Genomic DNA, 20,360 nt, shown 5'->3' on the forward strand with positions numbered 1-20,360 from the left:
AAGTTTTTATATATATAACCAGATATAAAAAAAACAACTAAAAAATACAAACAACTCATTACTCCCCAAACCTCTTCCTGCACCCTCAGATCCACAAACGCTTATGGAACCGTCTCCCTGACCATCTAAGGGCACAGACACTTTTAAGACTGACCTAAAAACCTTTTTATTCAGGAAGGTGCTTTTGAGTTGAGTTTTATGACTTATTATTGTTAGTTTTAACTGTGTACTGGCTCTGTGGCACTCTGAGATTCTTGGATGAAAAGTGCCTTAGAAATAGATATTATTATTATTACAAACAATGCAGAGGGCAGGATTTATTACTTGTCTGAGCTGAGATGTCTCTACTCTGAATCCCCTTTTCTTTAACTGGATACTCCGTGTTTATAACCTTAAATTAGCCTGTCACCTGTCCTTTAGATGAATTTAGATTTACATTAATAACATGTCAGGTGTCGAGCTGGACCTAAATAACCTGGAACACTTCAACACGGGTCTGGTCTGATGCAGATAGGTTGACGCGCGGTGGCAGGACTTGGATGGGAATTTATATATATATATCTATACGTATATACAGAGGTGGGTAGTAACGAGTTACATTTACTCCGTTACATTTACTTGAGTAAGTTTTGGGAAATGTTGTACTTTTAGGAGTAGTTTTGAATCACTATACTTTTTACTTTTACTTGAGTAGATTTGTGAAGAAGAAACTGTTCCTCTTACTCCGCTACATTAGGCTACGTTGAGCTGTTACTTTTCTTTTATCCCTTTTATCCGCGTACGCGTCAATCTCATGACATCACTGAGTGATTCTTTAGGAAAAATGTTTGTTTTTGCATGTTTTGTCACATTTACACAGACTCAAACACACACAGAGTTTCTATGAGTTCATGTTTGTTCTAGTTCTGGTTAAAAAATAAAAGTACAAAGGCTTGACATTTTGTGCTACTTGTGCTTAATTTATTTTTTTATTCTGTTATTATTTCATTTATTTTATTATTTATTAAAGTACTTGAATTTACGTTAAGCTTATTTTAATTTAAGCTATTTTTTTTATTAATTTTAATTTATTTTATTATTTTATTGATTTAATTTGCCTGAAGATGATTATTTTGTACTTTTGTCTGTTTGAATGGTTGTGTTAAAAAAATAAATCAGACGTTACTCAACAGTTACTCAGTACTTGAGTAGTTTTTTCACCAAGTACTTTTTTACTTTTACTCAAGTAATTATTTGGATGAATACTTTTTACTTCTACTTGAGTCATATTATTCTGAAGTAACAGTACTTTTACTTGAGTACAATTTTTGGCTACTCTACCCAGCTCTGTGTATACATGTATATATACATTGATGGAGCAACTACCAACAAAACTGATAGTGGCTGATAAGACCTCGAATCAAGTTCATGATAAATTGGTCAGTTTTACATTGATAATATTGCATTCTTGCATTAGAACTAGTAGGAATGCAAATTTCCACCAACCAGGGATAAGTAGCCTCATGTGACATGACTTTAAACATGGAACAGGTCCAGACGACCTTCACATTCACTCTATGGCGGGTTTTTGGCCTTTTTTTTTTTTTTAAACAGCCCACTCTAACTTCTGTCAAACATAAAATAGTGAACTGGACCTCAGCATAATAGAAATATAAAACAAAACCAAAACACTGAGCTGGAGGAGGTTCAAGCTGCAGAGTTCAGGGATAATTGTCAGTATACTTGCCAGTATAGCGACACCCTTCATATTTCTTATATCTGATTCCTGCATTGAAATAAAATGGAAAAATGCATGACTGGCTGCTTTAAAATGAAACACAGATGGCAAAAACTGGTGTGCAATGTTTGTACAACAAAATCCTGTTATGCAATGAAACTCAAACTTACAGGAAGAGGGACTAATGGGATCCCCTGTGCTTTCATCGTACAGATGCTTTGGCAGTCGCACCAAAGTTGCATATTTAGCACATGCACATTTGTCTCCAAGTAAACCCGGTTACAGTAAATGCACTGTGAAGTTCTGTAAATGTTGCATTCGCTCCGTCTGTTTTTCACAGTGAATGATGGGGCATCTTGAGTCCCTGGTGAATGAATCCACTGTTTCTGGGCTCAAAGGAAAGTGGTCTCGCACACTTTCTGATCCTGTAAATCACTTCAGACAGTTCCCACACCAGCAGCAGCAGCAGGATTTACAGTGATGGAGTTGCATGTATAACTGATTATGGACTTTGTTTTACGTTCCCATCGTTGGGCCCAAAAATAGCAACTCCAACTTGGAGTTTTATGGCGTGCCTTTTTTTATTTCTTATTTATGCTTTTAATCCCCCAGGCTGGTAAAATAAGCACAGCAAGAGTGGAATAAAGTAAGAAAGCAACTTCATATCTCTTTTACATAAAATCTGCTTCACTAAAAAGCTGACAGTTTAAAGTTTATTCTGGAGATAAAACAACCTTCAGTCTGTTATTAGATAGAAAGGAGTTTAAACTTGCATTCGGGACCAAAAACAACTCAACCTGAAGCAGTTTTGCAGGATTTATAATGCAAAAAGTAGAAGCATTTACAGGACTGTCTCAGAAAATTATAATATTGTGATAAAGTCCTTTATTTTCTGTAATGCAATTAAAAAAAACAAAAATGTCATACATTCTGGATTCATTACAAATCAACTGAAATATTGCAAGCCTTTTAGTATTTTAATATTGCTGATTATGGCTTACAGTTTAAGATTCCCAGAATATTGTAATTTTTTGAGATAGGATATTTGAGTTTTCTTAAGCTGTAAATCATAATCAGCAATATTAAAATAATAAAAGGCTTGCAATATTTCAGTTGATTTGTAATGAATCCAGAATGTATGACATTTTTGCATTACAGAAAATAAAGGACTTTATCACAATATTCAAATTTTCTGAGAAAGTCCTGTACACTTACTTAAGTTAATCTTAAGTATACTGTTGTAATGGCTGCATAAGCGCACACCAAACAAAGTCTGGTAACATTTATTTTAGTTTCATTAAATTCATACACTTAATTATTTTGTATATTTCATCTTTTTTATTACGTTTTGGCAATAGTCAACTGATTGATGGCACACATTTAGTTGACTAATTTATTTTGTCACCTTGATGATTTGGTTATTACTCTTTAAGTAATTCATCTTCCTTTGGGTTGCCAGTTCCAGAGAGGAAGTTGCCAGATCTTTTGAAAAGAATCCCGGCTGCTACAATCTGTTCAAATGGGGCTGAAGCCTAATTGGACTAATCCACTATATTTGTAGATAAGGGTTTAGGAAGAGTTTAGGTTTCCTATTTTGCTTGTTTTGTGTTTTTTCCTTTATTTGGGGAGTTTGTTTTTTTTAGATTAATTCCTCCATGGGTTACTGTTTATCTTTTGGGCATTGAAATACTTTTTTCTTCCCTTAAATATAAATTTTTTTTGTGTCAAAATGGCCTGATCAGCCTATATATATATATATATATATATATATATATATATATATATATATATATATATATATATATATATATATATATATATATATATAAATAAATAATCGGTTTTGTTAAAGTTTGATTTTGTTGACCTCTTTTTTGAGTCCAAAAGTTTCTTTATGTTCCTTTTTTGAATTTTTTGCAAATAAATGTTAAAGAATCACACTGTATAAGTACTGAGTATAAGTATAAGTATAAGAACTGATCCCCAGTCTGTGGACACTTTTAAAAAGGGGCTTAAAACTTTTTTGTTCAGGAAGGTTTTCCCTGGTCTTTCATATATGTTTTTATTGTCTCTTTGCTTTTATGCTTTTACTTCAGGTTTTTTATGTGTCTTGATTTTATTCCCTTTTGTTTATTTTGTTTGTTGGTTTCTGTAGCACTTTGAGATTATTCTATGAAAAGTGCTTTACAAATAAAATGTATTATTATTATTATTATTATTCGTTTTATTATTATTATTATTATTATTATTATTATTATTATTATTATTATTATTATTATTATTATGATCCAGTATTGTGCTGCTTTTGCATCTGTTCACAGTAGTTTGCACATTTGAAGTTAGCTTGTATGGATTTACTGTATACCAAAATGGCATTGCCTGTACGGAGATTCCTTTACCTAGTCTTTTAATTACAATTCTTTCACACATACAAAAATAAAAAACCCATATTATGCTATTTTGATCATTATATCAATCGAGCACCAACAGAGAGTCATTTACTTCAGCTACGATTGTGCAGCCTAAATCATTTATGTTCTGTGTGCTCCGGTGACCACCAGGTTCTGGGTTCAATCTGATGTTATTGATTACCTTCGTAAATAAACCTCACATGCCATTGCGAGAGAGACAATTGGAGGTTTTTTTTAAGCTAAATCCCATCTAAAAGGGGGTGGGGGCAGGGCTGACTCCACGAGGGGATAGATGCACGGACTGGAGTTCAGAAGACCAATCTGCAGATGGGTCAATGACAAATAAGGATTTTCAACAGGTCAATTTTAAAATAATAAAAAAAAGAATATCTATTGCAGTAGTTCAAACATTAAGAATGTTGTGTACACATAAAGTCATATCAAACTTTTAAATTAAGTGATTTTTGTCAAGATGAAATGGCACTAGCCTTAAAAAAAGTCACGTGGTTCAACCATGATTCATATTAAAATAAATTAATTTCCTTTACATCTTGACATCTTTTTTTTCAGTTTTCAGTGATATACAAAAATGGTTATTTTAATGGTCGCGTATATAATGATGGAAATAAAAATATAAATGTGTATAAATCTTATACAATACAAGACATTTGGGAAATCATGCCAGATTGGGCAGAAGATTGATTTAAAAACATTTAGAGTGATTTCAAAAAGGTTTTCAAAACCAGAGTCCTGGTCGGACGGTCGCACCACATGACATTATGACGCTTAAAACAACAACAAAATCCCAAATAACTAGTATTTTTGTAAAATTCAAGTGAGTCCATATGTGGGACAGGTAGGTTATATATCTGGTATTTTTTTATCTATTTAAACCTTTTTTGAATTGAAAAAAAAATCTGTTTTTCGGAAAATATAGGCGTCACGTCATTGACCCTTATGCAGATTCTGCTTGCATGAGCTGAGAGTTGTGACTTGAGAGGAGCAGGACTGAAGTGCAGGAGACTGAGGCTGCGGGAGGATCAAACAACATCATTTTATTTAACAAAAAAGGGAAAAAAAAAAACAAATGCTGCTCCAAAGGAATCCAAAGATAAATACCAAAAGGGGAGAATTACCAAGATAAAGACAACTAAAAAAAAAACCCAAACCAGGGGAAAAGACAGATGTTGAAACACAATCCGGTAGAAACAGTACGGACCAGCCGGAAGGAAAGACAAGACAAGATGAAATAAACCCCCAGGGCTGACGAGACACACGTGCAATCAGGGAGACGAGGCCGAGGAAACAAACAAGACTAACGGTGCGTCCGAAATGCCATACTATAAAACCGTGTAACTGCATGAGCGTCCGACTATCGTAGCACTGCGTGACATCGGACGCTCTCTGTCCATCTCCCTCCAGCAGCTGCCACTTTATTGAGGTTTTTGTAGTGAAATGAGGAGGAATCATAGATAACTTCTCATTTCAACTAACTGGATCAGCCGTTCCTCATCATGACTGTTTCCTACAGCGCTTTCAACCGGCTTTCAACGCGAGCGGCAGGAAGAAAATAGAAGCAGGTCATCCGACAAATGTTCAGCTCAAAACGGCGCTGCGTCCAGTTAGGACAGTCAAATAGAAAATAAAGCAATGGAATTGATTTTGTCGTTGACGCTCGCTCACATCGCATGCAATTATGACACGGTGTAACTCCGCCGGCCGGAACTTCCCCCATAGCGGTTTCATAGCTTAAGTTTAAGTTTAAGATTAAGATTCCCAGAATATTCTAATTTTTTGAGATAGGATATTTGAGTTTTCTTAAGCTGTAAGCTAGGGCTGGGCGATATGGACCAAAAGTCATATCTCGATATTTTCTAGCTAAATGGTGATACTCGATATATATCTCGATATTTTTTCTGTGCCTTAATTGGGGTTTCCCCCAAAGCATTATAGCATAGCATCTCTGTTAGCTTCATTTTTTTCTGAGGCAAACCCTTAAAAAAACAGTCAGTTTTAATACAAAGCCTCGTGCCAAATGTCACACAGGTTCCTTTATTAACAGAGGTCTGCACAATATCAAAATGTATAAAACAAATGAAATAAAAATAAACTGCCTGCATATATAAAATAAAAATGCTTCTTGAATAAAATAAAACAAATATCCCTTTCCTGCATAACAATTAAATTAAAATACACTGTGCAATTAATACAATGTAGACAGTAACAGGCAGACTTTTCCACTGAGGTTGACAGTTGTGCAAATAACAAAACATTTGTGCAAATCTCAAATAAAACATTCAAGTCAATTTGTCACAAAATAAGCTATATCAAAATCATAAAAAAAAATGTAAAAAAAAAAAAAAAAAAATCTTTTTTTTTTTTTAAATCGATATAAACGATATTGTCTCGTACCATATCGTGTTTGAAAATATATCGATATATATTAAAATCTCGATATATCGCCCAGCCCTACTGTAAGCCATGATCAGCAATATTAAAATAATAAAAGGCTTGCAATATTTCAGTTGATTTGTAATGAATCCATAATGTATGACATTTTTGTTTTTGTAATTGCATTACAGAAAATCACAATATTCTAATTTTCTGAGACAGTCCTGTAAGGACAGAACTTGGAATATGTCAAAAAATAATGAATGGAGTCTGATTTTCAGCTGATGTTGACCCCAAGCAGCAAAGTGCCTATTCAGACTCTGGTAAATTTATAATTTTTTTATTACAACAGAAGTTCCTCTTTGCACAACTTTCTTTCACTTCTCTTTCCCTCCCGAGGTCACAACGCTCACATCTCGGGTCGTGAGGTTCCACCCAGTTTTAGACTGTAAATGCAGCCTAACATTCATTGCAATATATTGTCTTTGTTCTTAATGCATTATTATTAGTAATAATAATGTGGTAAAATACTTCTCAGTAAAAGAGCAAAGTCCTGTAAGAGATTGATGAAGAGAAAATCACAAATTCTTTTCCGAGTGTGTAAAATGTTGGCTTCAACAATTTAAGGGTTGAATTCCATCACATCTCAGATCATTTTTGTTTAGATTTAGTTATGTTTTAATTGTAAGGATTGTATTTTATTGCTTATGTGTAGAATGTTGGACCCCAGGAAGAATAGTCTTCACAGCAGTGAGGATGGGGATCCGTAATAAATAAATAATCAATTATTGCCTGTTGATATCGCGATAATGATACATTTTCTATTGATTGTGCAGCTCTATTGTGCACATCTCAAACTGACAGCTCTAAAAACTGAGTGTATTACAGTTTAGGTTAATTTTGAACCTCTGAAAGTTAGGAAAAGCATAATACCTTTATCCGCGGGGGCCCTATCCACACGACCACCTATGTGGAATGACATTTTTGAGTCTCATCAGAGGCTTAAAATAGGACATATCTTGATGCAGGTTCATTGCTTCAGGCAATTAATTGCCATTTTGCTGCAAAGACATTCAGTTTTAACTGAAAACCGTCTCCGTTCAGTTCGTTTTTGCTCCTTCATGAAACTAAATCAATGCAATACATGCAATTAAATCAAATAAATGACTTTTCATCAGTATCCCGTTAAAAAGTTAAAAGTCAAGTCTACGGAAGAGTATTAGGGCCATGCAGGAGAAAAAATATTTGAGAGGGGGAGATTTTTTTTTATTGTGCACTTCGAGAAAAAAGTCGAAATGTCGAGCTTAATGTTTAAATACAATTTCAAGAATAAATTCGAAATGTCGTGAATAAATTCGAAATTTCTCCTTTTTTCTCAACATTTCAACTTTATTCACGAAATTTTGACTTTTTTCTCAACATTTCGACTTTTTTCTCAAAATTGTACTCCAACATTATTCTCGACATTTCAACTTTTTTCTCGACATTTCAACTTTTTTCTCGAAGTGCATAATAAAAAAAAATCTTCCTTCTCTAAAATATTATTTTTATTTTTCTCCTGCATGGCCCTAATACTCTTCCGTACAAGTCAAATATTGTTATTGCAACAAAAAAAATAACTGGAACTTCCTCTTTTATTTTCTGTCAGTTTTCTTTCAAGCTAAATGACTTTGCAAGTGTAACCGCGACTCCTGCACCTCTGCAGCTATTATTTACATACAGAATGCAACCCAACATGCCACTTATCTGCCACCGAGGCTAAAATAAGCACAAGTCTTTTCGACGAACTTGGCGGACGGGGTTGGGGTGGGGGGGGCTCGTTGCTTGTATTATGAACACTTGGGGGGATGGGACTGAAGCGGTGGCCAACACACCTATTAATACACCGATAGCTTCCTGGCAAGAGCAGGCTGTTCCAGTCCAAGACTCACTGGGACACTCAGTGGAAGCGTGGCGGTTCCCACGAGCAGAAAACACAGTCAGACCGTAGAGTCCAGGAAACAGTCGGCAGTATTCAGTAGTCACGCCGCTCTCAGATAAATGTCCTGGCCGTCAGGATTGCAACTTTACTTCAAGGTAAATCCCCAGGATGTTTCACTCAAATGACGGTTACAGTAGATTATAAACACACAAAGCAATCCAAAAAGAAAAAAAAAAGGAAAGGAAAGTCCATGCCAGTGATATGAGAAGCTACTTGGGACACTTGATGACACTGGAATAATTTTAGAGGGAGTCACTCCTGCACAGGTGTATAAACAGGATGTAGATGAGCCTCACTTTTACAGCAGTGGATGTGAAATCAGCCCAACAGACGACAAAATCCTGCAGGAAGTGGTTGGATGGCTGATAATTAGGGATGGGGGTATGGGCAGAAATATGTGCCACTAGAAACTGAATTTGAATAATTTATATTTGAATTTGAATTGCTCAACTTGAATAATTGCATAAAAAAACTGAATCTGAATCACATAATTTGAATTTGTATTGTTTAATTTGAATCATTGCATTAAAAAACTGAATCTACATTCAGTTCTCACAATTCAAATTCAGTTCTTGCAATTCAATTTCAATTTCACTGTGCCAGACATCCGGGTCTTCCAGAGAAACAGCAATCGAGTGCAGATACAAAGAACTCCTTTTCACGTAGCCTACTATAACCTCTATTTTCTTTCAACGATGTAAACGACCAATGGGAGCTAGATATTTCGAAACCTGTTGTGTTTTCTCCATTCTGTGTAAAAGGTGTAGATTTATATCTTGCCGTTTTGTAGAAAAATTTCTGCTTTGTATCTGCACTCGATTGCTCTTCCTCCGGAAGACCTGGATGTCTGGCACAGTAAAATTGAAATGGAATTGCAAGAACTGAATTTGAATCGTGAGAACTGAATGTAGATTCAGTTTTTCAATGCAATGATTCAAATTAAACAATACAAATTCAAATTATGTGATTCAGATTCAGTTTTTTAATGCAATTATTCAAGTTGAGCAATTCAAATTCAAATATAAATTATTCAAATGCAGTTTCTAGTTGCACATATTTCTGCCCATATGGGCGGTATGGACTTAAAAATGTATCACGATAATTTCTGGCATTTATCCCAATAACGATAAAAATGACGATAAGAAAATATACCAATTAAACTCCACCTTTTTAACTATAAATCCATCACCACATTCAGTCTTTGGAGCCCCCAAAACACTGCTCTAAAAGAATATTAAATGCTACTAAACTACACCAATTAAATTGAATTGATAAAAACCAATTAAATTAGTAAACCTGTACTGCAAAACTGTAATGACTCAAATGAAACAAATTTGAAATGTAAGAACAGATTCAACATTTATTCAAACTGTATGGCTTAAACAGTGGGATAACAGTGAAACAGCAAAAGTACCTTGTCCTTCAAGTTTTCTTAGCTTATAAAATCACAAAGTAGAAAAAAATACAACCTGATAAGTAAGAAACAGAACAAATAAATGAAAGTTCACTGAAAATAAAATCCTATCAGTGATGACCTCTTCTAATATAAATAAAATGTGCAAATTAACCTGTGGTTGGAACATGCCACAAATTAGATACTATTGCAATTTTTTTTCGTAATAGTCAAACGTTATATCAAAATGTAACAACCATTTCCTTCTGTTTTTGCAGACTCTGCACATAAAAGATGATGTTAGCTCCTCGTCTCTCTTTTTAAATCCAAACCAGTTCCAGAGCTGGGGTCTCGTTTAACAACGAGCTTTGTTACGCAAAAACGTCATCAACGGGAATTTATCATTTTTACCGTGAGATACAAATTCTTACCGCGGGGAATTTTTTGGACGGTTTATCGTGAACGGTAAAATATCGCCCATTCCTACTGCTAATGTACATGCACAAGCGCGTGGAAATCACCCAGGAGAAATGCAAATTCTGGGAGAAAATAAATCGTTGCAGCACATCCGGCGAGCAGAGATTAATTTCAGCAAAGGCTCGTGCGTCTCTGTCTTTATATTGTTTTACTCTGCAGTGATGAAGCGTCGTGAATGCCAATGAAACGACACCCGGATGCCGGAAAGTGGGACAGATCCACCACGTCTGTTCACTTGAATTCTTTGCGTGCAACACAAATAAGGAACCCGTTTCAGTTTTCTGGATTCATTTTCTGTAAAATGTGGTCCGTTCTTCATCTATTACTGACCTTTCGTGTAGCGATTTTACAAGAAATTTCAAGGTCGTAGATACATTTCCACAGAAATGGTGAAGATTCTAGCCTGAGTTATCTCAGACGACGGGTATGAAAGGCAGTCGGAGACGTTTTGGCATTATGACTTAAAAAAAGATGTTTAAAGGCAGGGTAAGTCATTTCTCTTCATATCTGAATAATATCTGGCTGGCTCGTCCCTCCAGTGCTCTATGAAAAAAACTGTAATCCTCCCAGTAACTGTTTGTAGTGATGTTTGCATTGGTTTGAGAGGGCTGGCCACCCCCGCTCTGTTTGTTCTAAGTTGAAGGAACAAGAGCTGTTTTTTTATTCCGTTTTCCTCATATTTTTATAATGAACTTACAAAACGGCGGCTCATGGTTGAATGGCTCACCGTATTTTTGATATTATTCGACCACCAATAGAAAAGTTATTGTCTGCATCTTGAAACTCCGGCTTATACAGTTTAGATGTGAAAGCATGTCATGAATCCATCTTTTGAAAATCGTTCTACATTTTCTGTAAAGCCATCGAGTGCGTTGGCATAAGTTATAGGCTTTTTGTATCCAGATTTCTTGGATCTTTTGTACGTCCCGTTTTCCTCCAGCACTGGGACTGTTTCATGTCAGTGTTTAAAACAGACACCGTCCATCCATCCATCGATCAATCGATCAACTTCTGCTTATCCAGGTTTGGGTCGTCACTAGGAATGGGTGATATTTTACCGTTCACGATAAACCGTCAAAAGAATTCCCCACGGTAAGAATTTGTATCTCACGGTAAAAACGATAAATTCACGTTGATGACGTTTTTGTCTAAAGATGATTTATGATTCTGTGTTAAATCCACAAACAACGTACGTGAAGGAAGGAAGGAAGAAAGGAAGGAAGGAAGGAAGGAAGGAAGGAAGGAAGGAAGGAAGGAAGGAAGGAAGGAAATTAGCCAGAAAGAAAGAAAGAAAGAAAGAAAGAAAGAAAGAAAGAAATTAGCCAGAAAGAAAGAAAGAAAGAAAGAAAGAAAGAAAGAAAGAAAGAAATTAGCCTGAAAGAAAGAAAGAAAGAAAGAAAGAAAGAAAGAAAGAAAGAAAGAAAGAAAGAAATTAGCCAGAAAGAAAGAAAGAAAGAAAGAAAGAAAGAAAGAAAGAAAGAAAGAAAGAAAGAAAGAAAGAAAGAAAGAAAGAAAGAAAGAAAGAAAGAAAGAAAGAAAGAAAGAAAGAAAGAAAGAAGCCAGAAAAGGAAGGAAGGAAGGAAGGAAGGAAAGAAATTAGCCTGAAAGAAAGAAAGAAATTAGCCTGAAAGAAAGAAAGAAAGAAAGAAAGAAAGAAAGAAAGAAAGAAAGAAAGAAAGAAAGAAAGAAAGAAAGAAAGAAAGAAAGAAAGAAAGAAAGAAAGAAAGAAAGAAAAAAAAAGGATACATTCCCGTTGATACGTGTTTGTGTAACAAACATGGCTGATCTGAGTCATTCCAGTTTTGCAGTACAGGTGTAACTCATTTAATTGGTTTTTATTAATTCAATTTAATTGGTGTAGTTTAGTAGTATTTAGTATCTTTTAGAGCAGATTTATAGTTAAAAAGGTGGAGTTGAATTGGTATTTTTTTATCGTTATCATGATAAATGTTTTAATCCATACCGCCCATCCCTAGTCGTGACCAGGCGGTTGGTGTTTTTGTGGGTTTGTGTGTCCTCCCCACGCTTGTGGGTTTGCATCAGGAAGTAAAACCTGTGCAGACTGTGGTGCTCCACTTGAAACGAGCAACATTCAGGTTTGAGTTTCCGCCTCTGTGAGATCTTCCAAGAAGAAGCTGAGCACAGCACCAAGAGAAATACTCTTTCCAGCGTGTTTTGGGTCTGCATCAGCCCGAAACAGTTCTCAGAAAGATGTACCGGTCGTCCTGATGTCATCCTAACTACTAGATCCCCAAACCTCTTCAGCTGGCTCTTTCAGCGGAGGAGCAGTGACTCAACGCTAAGGGAATGACTGAACTTCTCACCCTCATCTCTAACTCATCTCTGAGGGAGAATCAAGTCCCCCTGCGAGGGAAACTCATTTCAGCTGCTTGTATCTTGTTTTTCCAGTCACTCCCCACAGTTCATGATAGTAGGTGAGGATAGGAAGTAGGGCTGTTCGATTTTGCCCAAAAATAAAATCTCGATTTTTTTCTCTCAAAATCCGATTTTCGATTACGATTATTTTGTGAATTGACAAAATGCAAAGAAATTATTTCAAATATGCTGTTTTTTTATTGAACATTTGCCCCATTGGGCTTTAAGTGCAAACTTTGCTCTTATTAAACCAAAAATTAATGAATAAAGTGCAAAACTCTGTAAAATAAGTTGAAAAAAAGTTTTAAAAAATATAATAAAATATAAAGTTTTATCTCTGAAAAAAAAAAATCAGCAAATCAGCACTTGCAAACATACAGTAAGTTATATTTCCAATTAAATAAAACAAGACATTTTCTAATTAAACTAAACTGGGTCTTTGCATGCTAAATAATAATGCAACCCATGAAGGAGGTAGAGGTGTGTAATGTCAGTCATTACATTTGCTATTCACATTTGCAAGTTTTTTGCAAGGAACACGAGCCGGTCTACCCGGTGGCATGTTAGTATATCACCATGGTTACAACGCCCCCTCCTACACTAAAGAGCCTCTCCCATGGGGCACTTGTCGCAGGTATTGAGAGGTATTTCCATCAATCATTAATATGGTATCAATCATTAATATGTGCAGACAAGGTAAAAAAAAAAAGTGAAACATCGATTTTACGAGTTTCACGTTTTAACATCGTTCTAATTACATAATCGCGATTACGATTTAAAATCGATTAATCGAACAGCCCTAATAGGAACATATGAACATAAGAACACAGCAGTAAACTCCCTTTTCAGACTCCACATCACCGCAAACCTGCACAGATCTGTCTCCCATTCCCACTCTTCCCACTAAAAACACAAGACCTTATAATTGTTTGTGTGTAGGGATGGGCGGTATGGACTAAAAAATGTATCACGATAATTTCTGGCATTTATCCCGATAACGATAAAAATTATGATAAAAAAAATACCAATTCAACTCCACCTTTGTAAATATAAATCTATCACCACATTCAGTCTTTGGAGCCAAATCACTGCTCTAAAAGATACTAAATGCTACTAAACTACACCAATTACATTGATAAAAGATCCCCGTTCTGCCATGTTTGTTACACAAAAACCTATCAACAGGAATTCATCCTTCTTTCTTTCTTTCAGGCTCATTTCTATTTCTTTCTTTCTTTCTTTCTTTCTTTCTTTCTTTCTTTCTTTCTTTCTTTCTTTCTTTCTTTCTTTCTTTCTTTCTTTCTATCTTTCTTTCTTTCTTTCTTTCTTTCTTTCTTTCTGGCTCATATCTATCTTTCTTTCTTTCTATCTTTCTTTCTTTCTTTCTTTCTTTCAGGCTCATTTCTTTCTTTCTTTCTTTCTTTCTTTCTTTCTTTCTTTCTTTCTTTCTTTCAGGCTCATTTCTTTCTTTCTTTCTTTCTTTCTTTCTTTCTTTCTTTCTTTCTTTCTTTCTTTCTTTCTACTCTTTCTTTCAGGCTCATTTCTTTCTTTCTTTCTTTCTTTCTTTCTTGCTCATTTCTTTCTTTCTTTCTTTCTTTCTTTCTTTCTTTCTTTCTTTCTTTCTTTCTTTCTTTCTTTCTTTCTTTCTTTCTTTCTTTCAGGCTCATTTCTTTCTTTCTTTCTTTCTTTCTTTCTTTCTTTCAGGCTCATATCTATCTTTCTTTCTTTCTTTCTTTCTTTCTTTCTTTCTTTCTTTCTTTCTTTCTTTCTTTCTTTCTTTCTTTCTTTCTTGCTCATATCTATCTTTCTTTCTTTCTTTCTTTCTTTCTTTCTTTCAGGCTCATATCTATCTTTCTTTCTTTCCTTCTTTCTTTCTTTCTTTCTTTCTTTCTTTCTTTCTTTCTTTCTTTCTTTCAGGCTCATATCTTTCTTTCTTTCTTTCTGGCTCATTTCTATTCCTTTCTTTCTTTCTTTCTTTCTTTCTTTCTCTCTTTCTCTCTTTCTTTCAGGCTCATTTCTTTTTTTCTTTCTTTCTGGCTCATTTCTTCCTTCCTTCCGTCATCAAGGGGAATTTATCGTTTTTACCTCGAGATGACAAATTGTTTTGACGGTTTATCGTGAACGGTAAAATATCGCCCATTCCTATTTGTGTGTCATCAACAATTAAGCACATTGTGTTTGTCTAATATTGTGACTTGGGTGAAGATCAGATTATATTTTATGAAAAAATCCCAGCCGTTCACATATGTTTTCCTGCTATTGTATTTCAATAACAACGCTTAAGTGTATTTGTGGCCACTGATGTGCTATATTTTGTTTTACAATGCGGAGAATTACATTTTTGGCTCAGGTACTTTCAGACATGGGAGACATCAGATCGGTGTGTCGGGCATCAGCCAATATTTAAAGCCCGGTAGGACCGGTGCATATGGAGGATTTTTTGTGCCAAAATTAAATAAATAAATGCATCATTAATTAATTAAAATGGGAATTAAATATATCATTAATTAATTAAATGCTGAAATAATAAATATATATATTTTTACTTAAAATGAATTGTATTTTAATTAATTAATGACATATTTCATTCTAATTTTAATTAATTAATGACACATTTAATTAATTAATGATATATTTAATTCCCATTTTAATTAATTAATGATGTATTTATTTATTTAATTTTGGCACAAAAAATCCTCCATAGGTGCATCCCTCTTAAAATGACCTATTAATGAGCATTTAGCTCATATTTTACTTTCATCCCCATTTTAAGCATATATTCTCGTAACACACCTCCTACTTCACAACGCTTGGTATTGCTGAGTCTTGGAATATTAAAATTGTGAGGGTTAAAGAAGAAAAAAAAATAACTTTTATTATATTTACAGCAACATCGTCTATCACTATCGTCAATCCCTGTGGATTACTGTCAGCTCCCTGAGTCTAAACATGGAGTAATCCTCTGTTTGCTGTATTTGGCATTAAAGGAAATTATTCCAACAGTAGTGTGCTATTTTATTCTCTGCTACTTAGAAATGCAACAGGTAACAGGTAACAGGTAACAGGCAACATAACAGCAGAGCTGGTAGAGTAGACAAAAATTGTACTCAAGTAAAAGTACTGTTACTTCAGAATAACATGACTCAAGTAGAAGTAAAAAGTAGTCATCCAAATAATTACTTGAGTAAAAGTACAAAAGTACTTGGTGAAAAAACTACTCAAGTACTGAGTAACTGTTGAGTAACGTCTGATTTATTTTTTTAACACAACCATTCAAACAGACAAAAGTACAAAATAATCATCTTCAGGTAAATTAAATCAATAAAATATATGATTTTAAAATAAATTAAAATTAATAAAAAATAGCTTAAATTAAAATAATCTTAAAGTAAATTCAAGTACTTTAATAAATAATAAAATAACTGAATAAAAAAATAAATTAAGCACAAGTAGAACAAAATGTCAAGCCTTTGTACTTTTCTTTTTTAACCAGCAGAACTAGAACAAACATGAACTCATAGAAACTCTGTGTGTGTTTGAGTCTGTGTAAATGTGACAAAACATGCAAAAACAAACATTTTTCCCAAAGAATCACCCAGTGATGTCATGAGATTGACGCGTACGCGGATAAAAGGGATAAAAGAAAAGTAACAGTTCAACGTAGCCTAATGTAGCGAAGTAAGAGGAACAGTTTCTTCTTCACAAATCTACTCAAGTAAAAGTAAAAAGTATAGTGATTCAAAACTACTCCTAAAAGTACAATATTTCCCAAAACTTACTCAAGTAAATGTAACAGAGTAAATGTAACTCGTTACTACCACCTCTGCATAACAGGTAACAGAGCCTGCTGATACAAGTATACAAAACCACATGGAGCAAATCAACTATTGTATTCATTTAGTTTTTTATCTTTTAGTTTGTTTCAGGCCATTAGAGATCTACAGGGATGTTGTTGTGGTTTAACATGACAAATACAGTCCTATAATCTTTTTACACAAACTTACTTTGTGTATTAGTACCCATTAAATGCTGTGCAGCTTACTTTTGCACTTAATTGCTTAGGGTAGATTTAGATTTTTGCACATTTCCAAGGTGTTTTCACTCTTCCTGTGTATTACAATGATAGTTTTCTTTTTCTTTACGGATATAGCAGCATTACATTCTGAGTTGGATGGATACTTCAAAAAAAAAGAAGAAAAAGAGACTACTGCAATAATGTCTGAACTGAAGTGTTTCCACATACGAGGAGCTGAAATGAATGGCTTACCTTCTATTTGCGTGAGATGTCAGAGTGTGTTTTCCTGGAAATATCCCCGGCCCTGCTGCTGCTGCAGAGACGGGTCATGCTGTCTGTCCGTCTATCAGCGCTGATTGACCAACGCGCTCAATCAGCTGTCAAGCTGCGCAGGCGCACATACGCTCACTTCCGCTCGGCCTTTCAAAATAAAACCACACCTGCGGGGGCCACTTTACGGTTCTTCTGTATAAAATAGAATTTAATTAATGCTTAATTAATCTAGAAACGGGAAGTATATTTTTGCAGCGTAAAATAAAACAGTAAATAAATAAAATCTGTCAATTTAGAATAAACATGAGGTGAGAAACTTTGATAATAGGTGTGGTTAAAATCCTCAGTTAATCATGCACTGCAAAAACTCAAAATCTTAACAAGAGAATTTGTCTTATTTCTAGTTAAAATGTCTAATTTTTAGTCGAAAAATCTCATTACACTTAAAACAAGACTCATCACTGGAAAAAACAACAATTTTCACCTGTTTCAAGTAGATTTTCACTTAAAATAAGTAGAAAAATCTGCCAGTGGAACAAGATTTCTTTGCTTGTAATGAGAAAATAAAACTTATCCCACTGGCAGATTTTTCTACTTATTTCAAGTGGAAAATTTACTTGAAAGAGGTGAAAATTGTCAAATAACAAGTTATTTTTCTGCTGATGACTCTTGTTTAAGTGTAATTAAATTTTGAGATTTTGCAGTGTGAATGCATAATCAACAGTTGAACCACTGGGGGGGCAGATAAGAGGACCTCCTTACATTCACAAGTCCAGGATTACAATTTCTAGTGATAAGAAGCTTCTGTTGGCCTGAAGTATTTTGCCCACCTGTATTGACCAACATAGAGAGATGCTGGAACACAGAACATGCTCTTGCAGCCACATCTAAAAAAAAAGTAGCCTACAAAGTACAAGCTCATCTGTTTCACCTCTCATAGTGATCCGGAGAAAAAAAGATCAAATTCTCTCTATTTCTCTTCTGCGCTACATTATTGTCCTCAGCTCATTTGCGTTTGACTACTTTTTCTGATAATAATGTGTAAATTACCTTTCCTTATGAATTAATAAAGTATTTTTAAATTGAATTAAACACCTTTCTGCTATTATGGGCACTCATCACAACAAGTGTTTGGGGGGAAAAAAATAATAGAGACAATCCAGGAGGAGTAGCAACGAATCAACTTGGAATAAGTTGCAATGGAGAAAAAAAAGAGATTCAGTTGAATTAACAAATACATTAATAAAAAATATCAAGAAGATATGAAGAAGGACAAAATTTGACCAATTTAACTGCAACAGGCTGCCATTTGAACAACGCCCTTTAAAACCAAGATAAATACATTTTTGTTTATTTTTTATACCAAATGATTCAATACAACAGTGTTTGAATTATAAGGCAAGGCAAGTTTATTTGTGTAGCACAATTCAACACAAGGTAATTCAAAGTGCTTTACATCAACATCAAAAGCACCAAGACACGATTAATGATTGTGTTATTATTATTATTATTATTATTATTATTATTATTATTATTATTATTATTATTAATATCATCATTATTAATATTATTATTATTGCACTATGATGGATTACTCTGAGATTGGGATACTCTGAGATTGGGGGTGAAAATTAATTTTATTCGCTGATTGAGAAAACGGTTCATCGATAAATCAAAAACAACCACCTTAAAAAATATAAACAGCCCCACCTGCTGTTTGTTAAGTGACAACCTTGGGTTGAATGTGAGTTCGGAGCTATTTAAAGCGCTACGAAAAGTTAATTCGTTGGACTCGAAATTTATGTATTAACGTTTTTCAGAAACTTTATTTTGAATACGATTTAGTAAATTAATTAAACTGCGTTAATTAGATTACTAAAATACATTTATCCCGTGCGTTTTGTTCGACTAAATAAACTTTTTTAGGTTGAAGTAGAACGGTTTACGAGGAACCTTAAACGCATCATGTTCTTGCCCGCTGCTGCGATACGTCAACGTCGCCGCCATATTGGATGTGGCAAGACTGCGCTGTAAACTAATACAAGTAAACGGACTTATTTTCATAAAGCGCCTTTCTACAAAGAAATTTAACTTTTACGTCTCATTTATTCATTCATACATGCACTAATATACTTGGGAAACAGTTAGGCACCAAATATAATATATTTAATTTTCTCAGATGGCAAAAAATAAGAACTTTATTGATCCCACATAGGAGTAATTCATGTTTTATCAGCTATAGAGAACAGAATAGAATACTTTTATTGTCATTATACATGGGTACAGTGATATTAAAAGCAGCATCACCTCTCCAGTGCAAGACAGTGCAAACAATAAGAAATGTAAGAAATATAAATAATATAAAAAGGTTAAGGTGCATTTTGAATAGTGAAATCAAGACCTGAGATCCTATCTACAGATAATAATATATAACTACACATGTGGTGGAATATTGCACAGATAGTCCGGGAAAAAGTATTGCACGGTAAAACGGTAGAACAAGGTAGTGCCGGAAAAACAATATATATTCCCCCATCACAAACTTAAGAAAAATAGAGAAACATATTTTCTCATCAACAAAGCATATTTTACATAAACATATTAAAACATTTTAAAGTAACAAAATAACATATTTGAACCATTTTTCATGTTTTTATTATTATTATTTTATTGTTATTGTTATTTTATTGTCTGAAAAAATGGTTCAAATATGTTATGTTGTTATTTGAAAAATGTAAAATTTGTTTTGTTGATGAGAAAATATGTTTCTCTATTTTTCTTATTTTTGTGAGGGGGGATATATATTGTTTTTCGGCACTACCTTGTTCTCTATAGCTGATATAACATGAATTACTCCTATGTGGGATCAATAAAGTTCTTATTTTTGCCATCTGAGAAAATTAAATATATTATATTTGGTGCCTAACTGTTTCCCAAGTATATTAGTGCGTGTATGAATGAATAAATGAGACGTAAAACGTACATTTCTTTGTAGAAAGGCGCTTTATGAAAATAAGTCCATTTACTTGTATTAGTTTACAGCGCAGTCTTGAACATCCAATATGGATATATAAAAATGGATCACTGCAAAAACTCAAAATCTTAACAAGAATATTTGTCTTATTTCTAGTTAAAATGTCTCATTTTAGTAAAAAAAATCTCATTACACTTAAAACAAGACTCATCACTGGAAAAAACATTTTTCACCTGTTTCAAGTAGATTTTCACTTAAAATAAGTAGAAAAATCTGCCAGTGGAACAAGATTTTTTTGCTTGTAATGAGAAGATAAATCTTGTTCCACTGGCAGATTTTCCTACTTATTTCA

General features: G+C 34.0%; 1 protein-coding gene across 1 annotated transcript in view; it reads right to left on the reverse strand.

Annotated features, from left to right (window-relative positions):
* The window catches only part of LOC133457485 (calcitonin gene-related peptide type 1 receptor-like), a 110,034-nt gene extending 92,944 nt beyond the window's left edge, over positions 1 to 17,090 (reverse strand). Inside the window, exon 1 of the mRNA XM_061736815.1 lies at positions 17,014 to 17,090. The gene's annotated coding sequence lies outside the window, so the exon portion shown is untranslated. The remainder of the gene's footprint in view (positions 1 to 17,013) is intronic.
* Positions 17,091 to 20,360: the final 3,270 nt, after the last annotated feature.

Source organism: Cololabis saira, chromosome 12 (genome assembly GCF_033807715.1).
Source record: "Cololabis saira isolate AMF1-May2022 chromosome 12, fColSai1.1, whole genome shotgun sequence".
Lineage (NCBI taxonomy): Eukaryota > Metazoa > Chordata > Actinopteri > Beloniformes > Belonidae > Cololabis > Cololabis saira.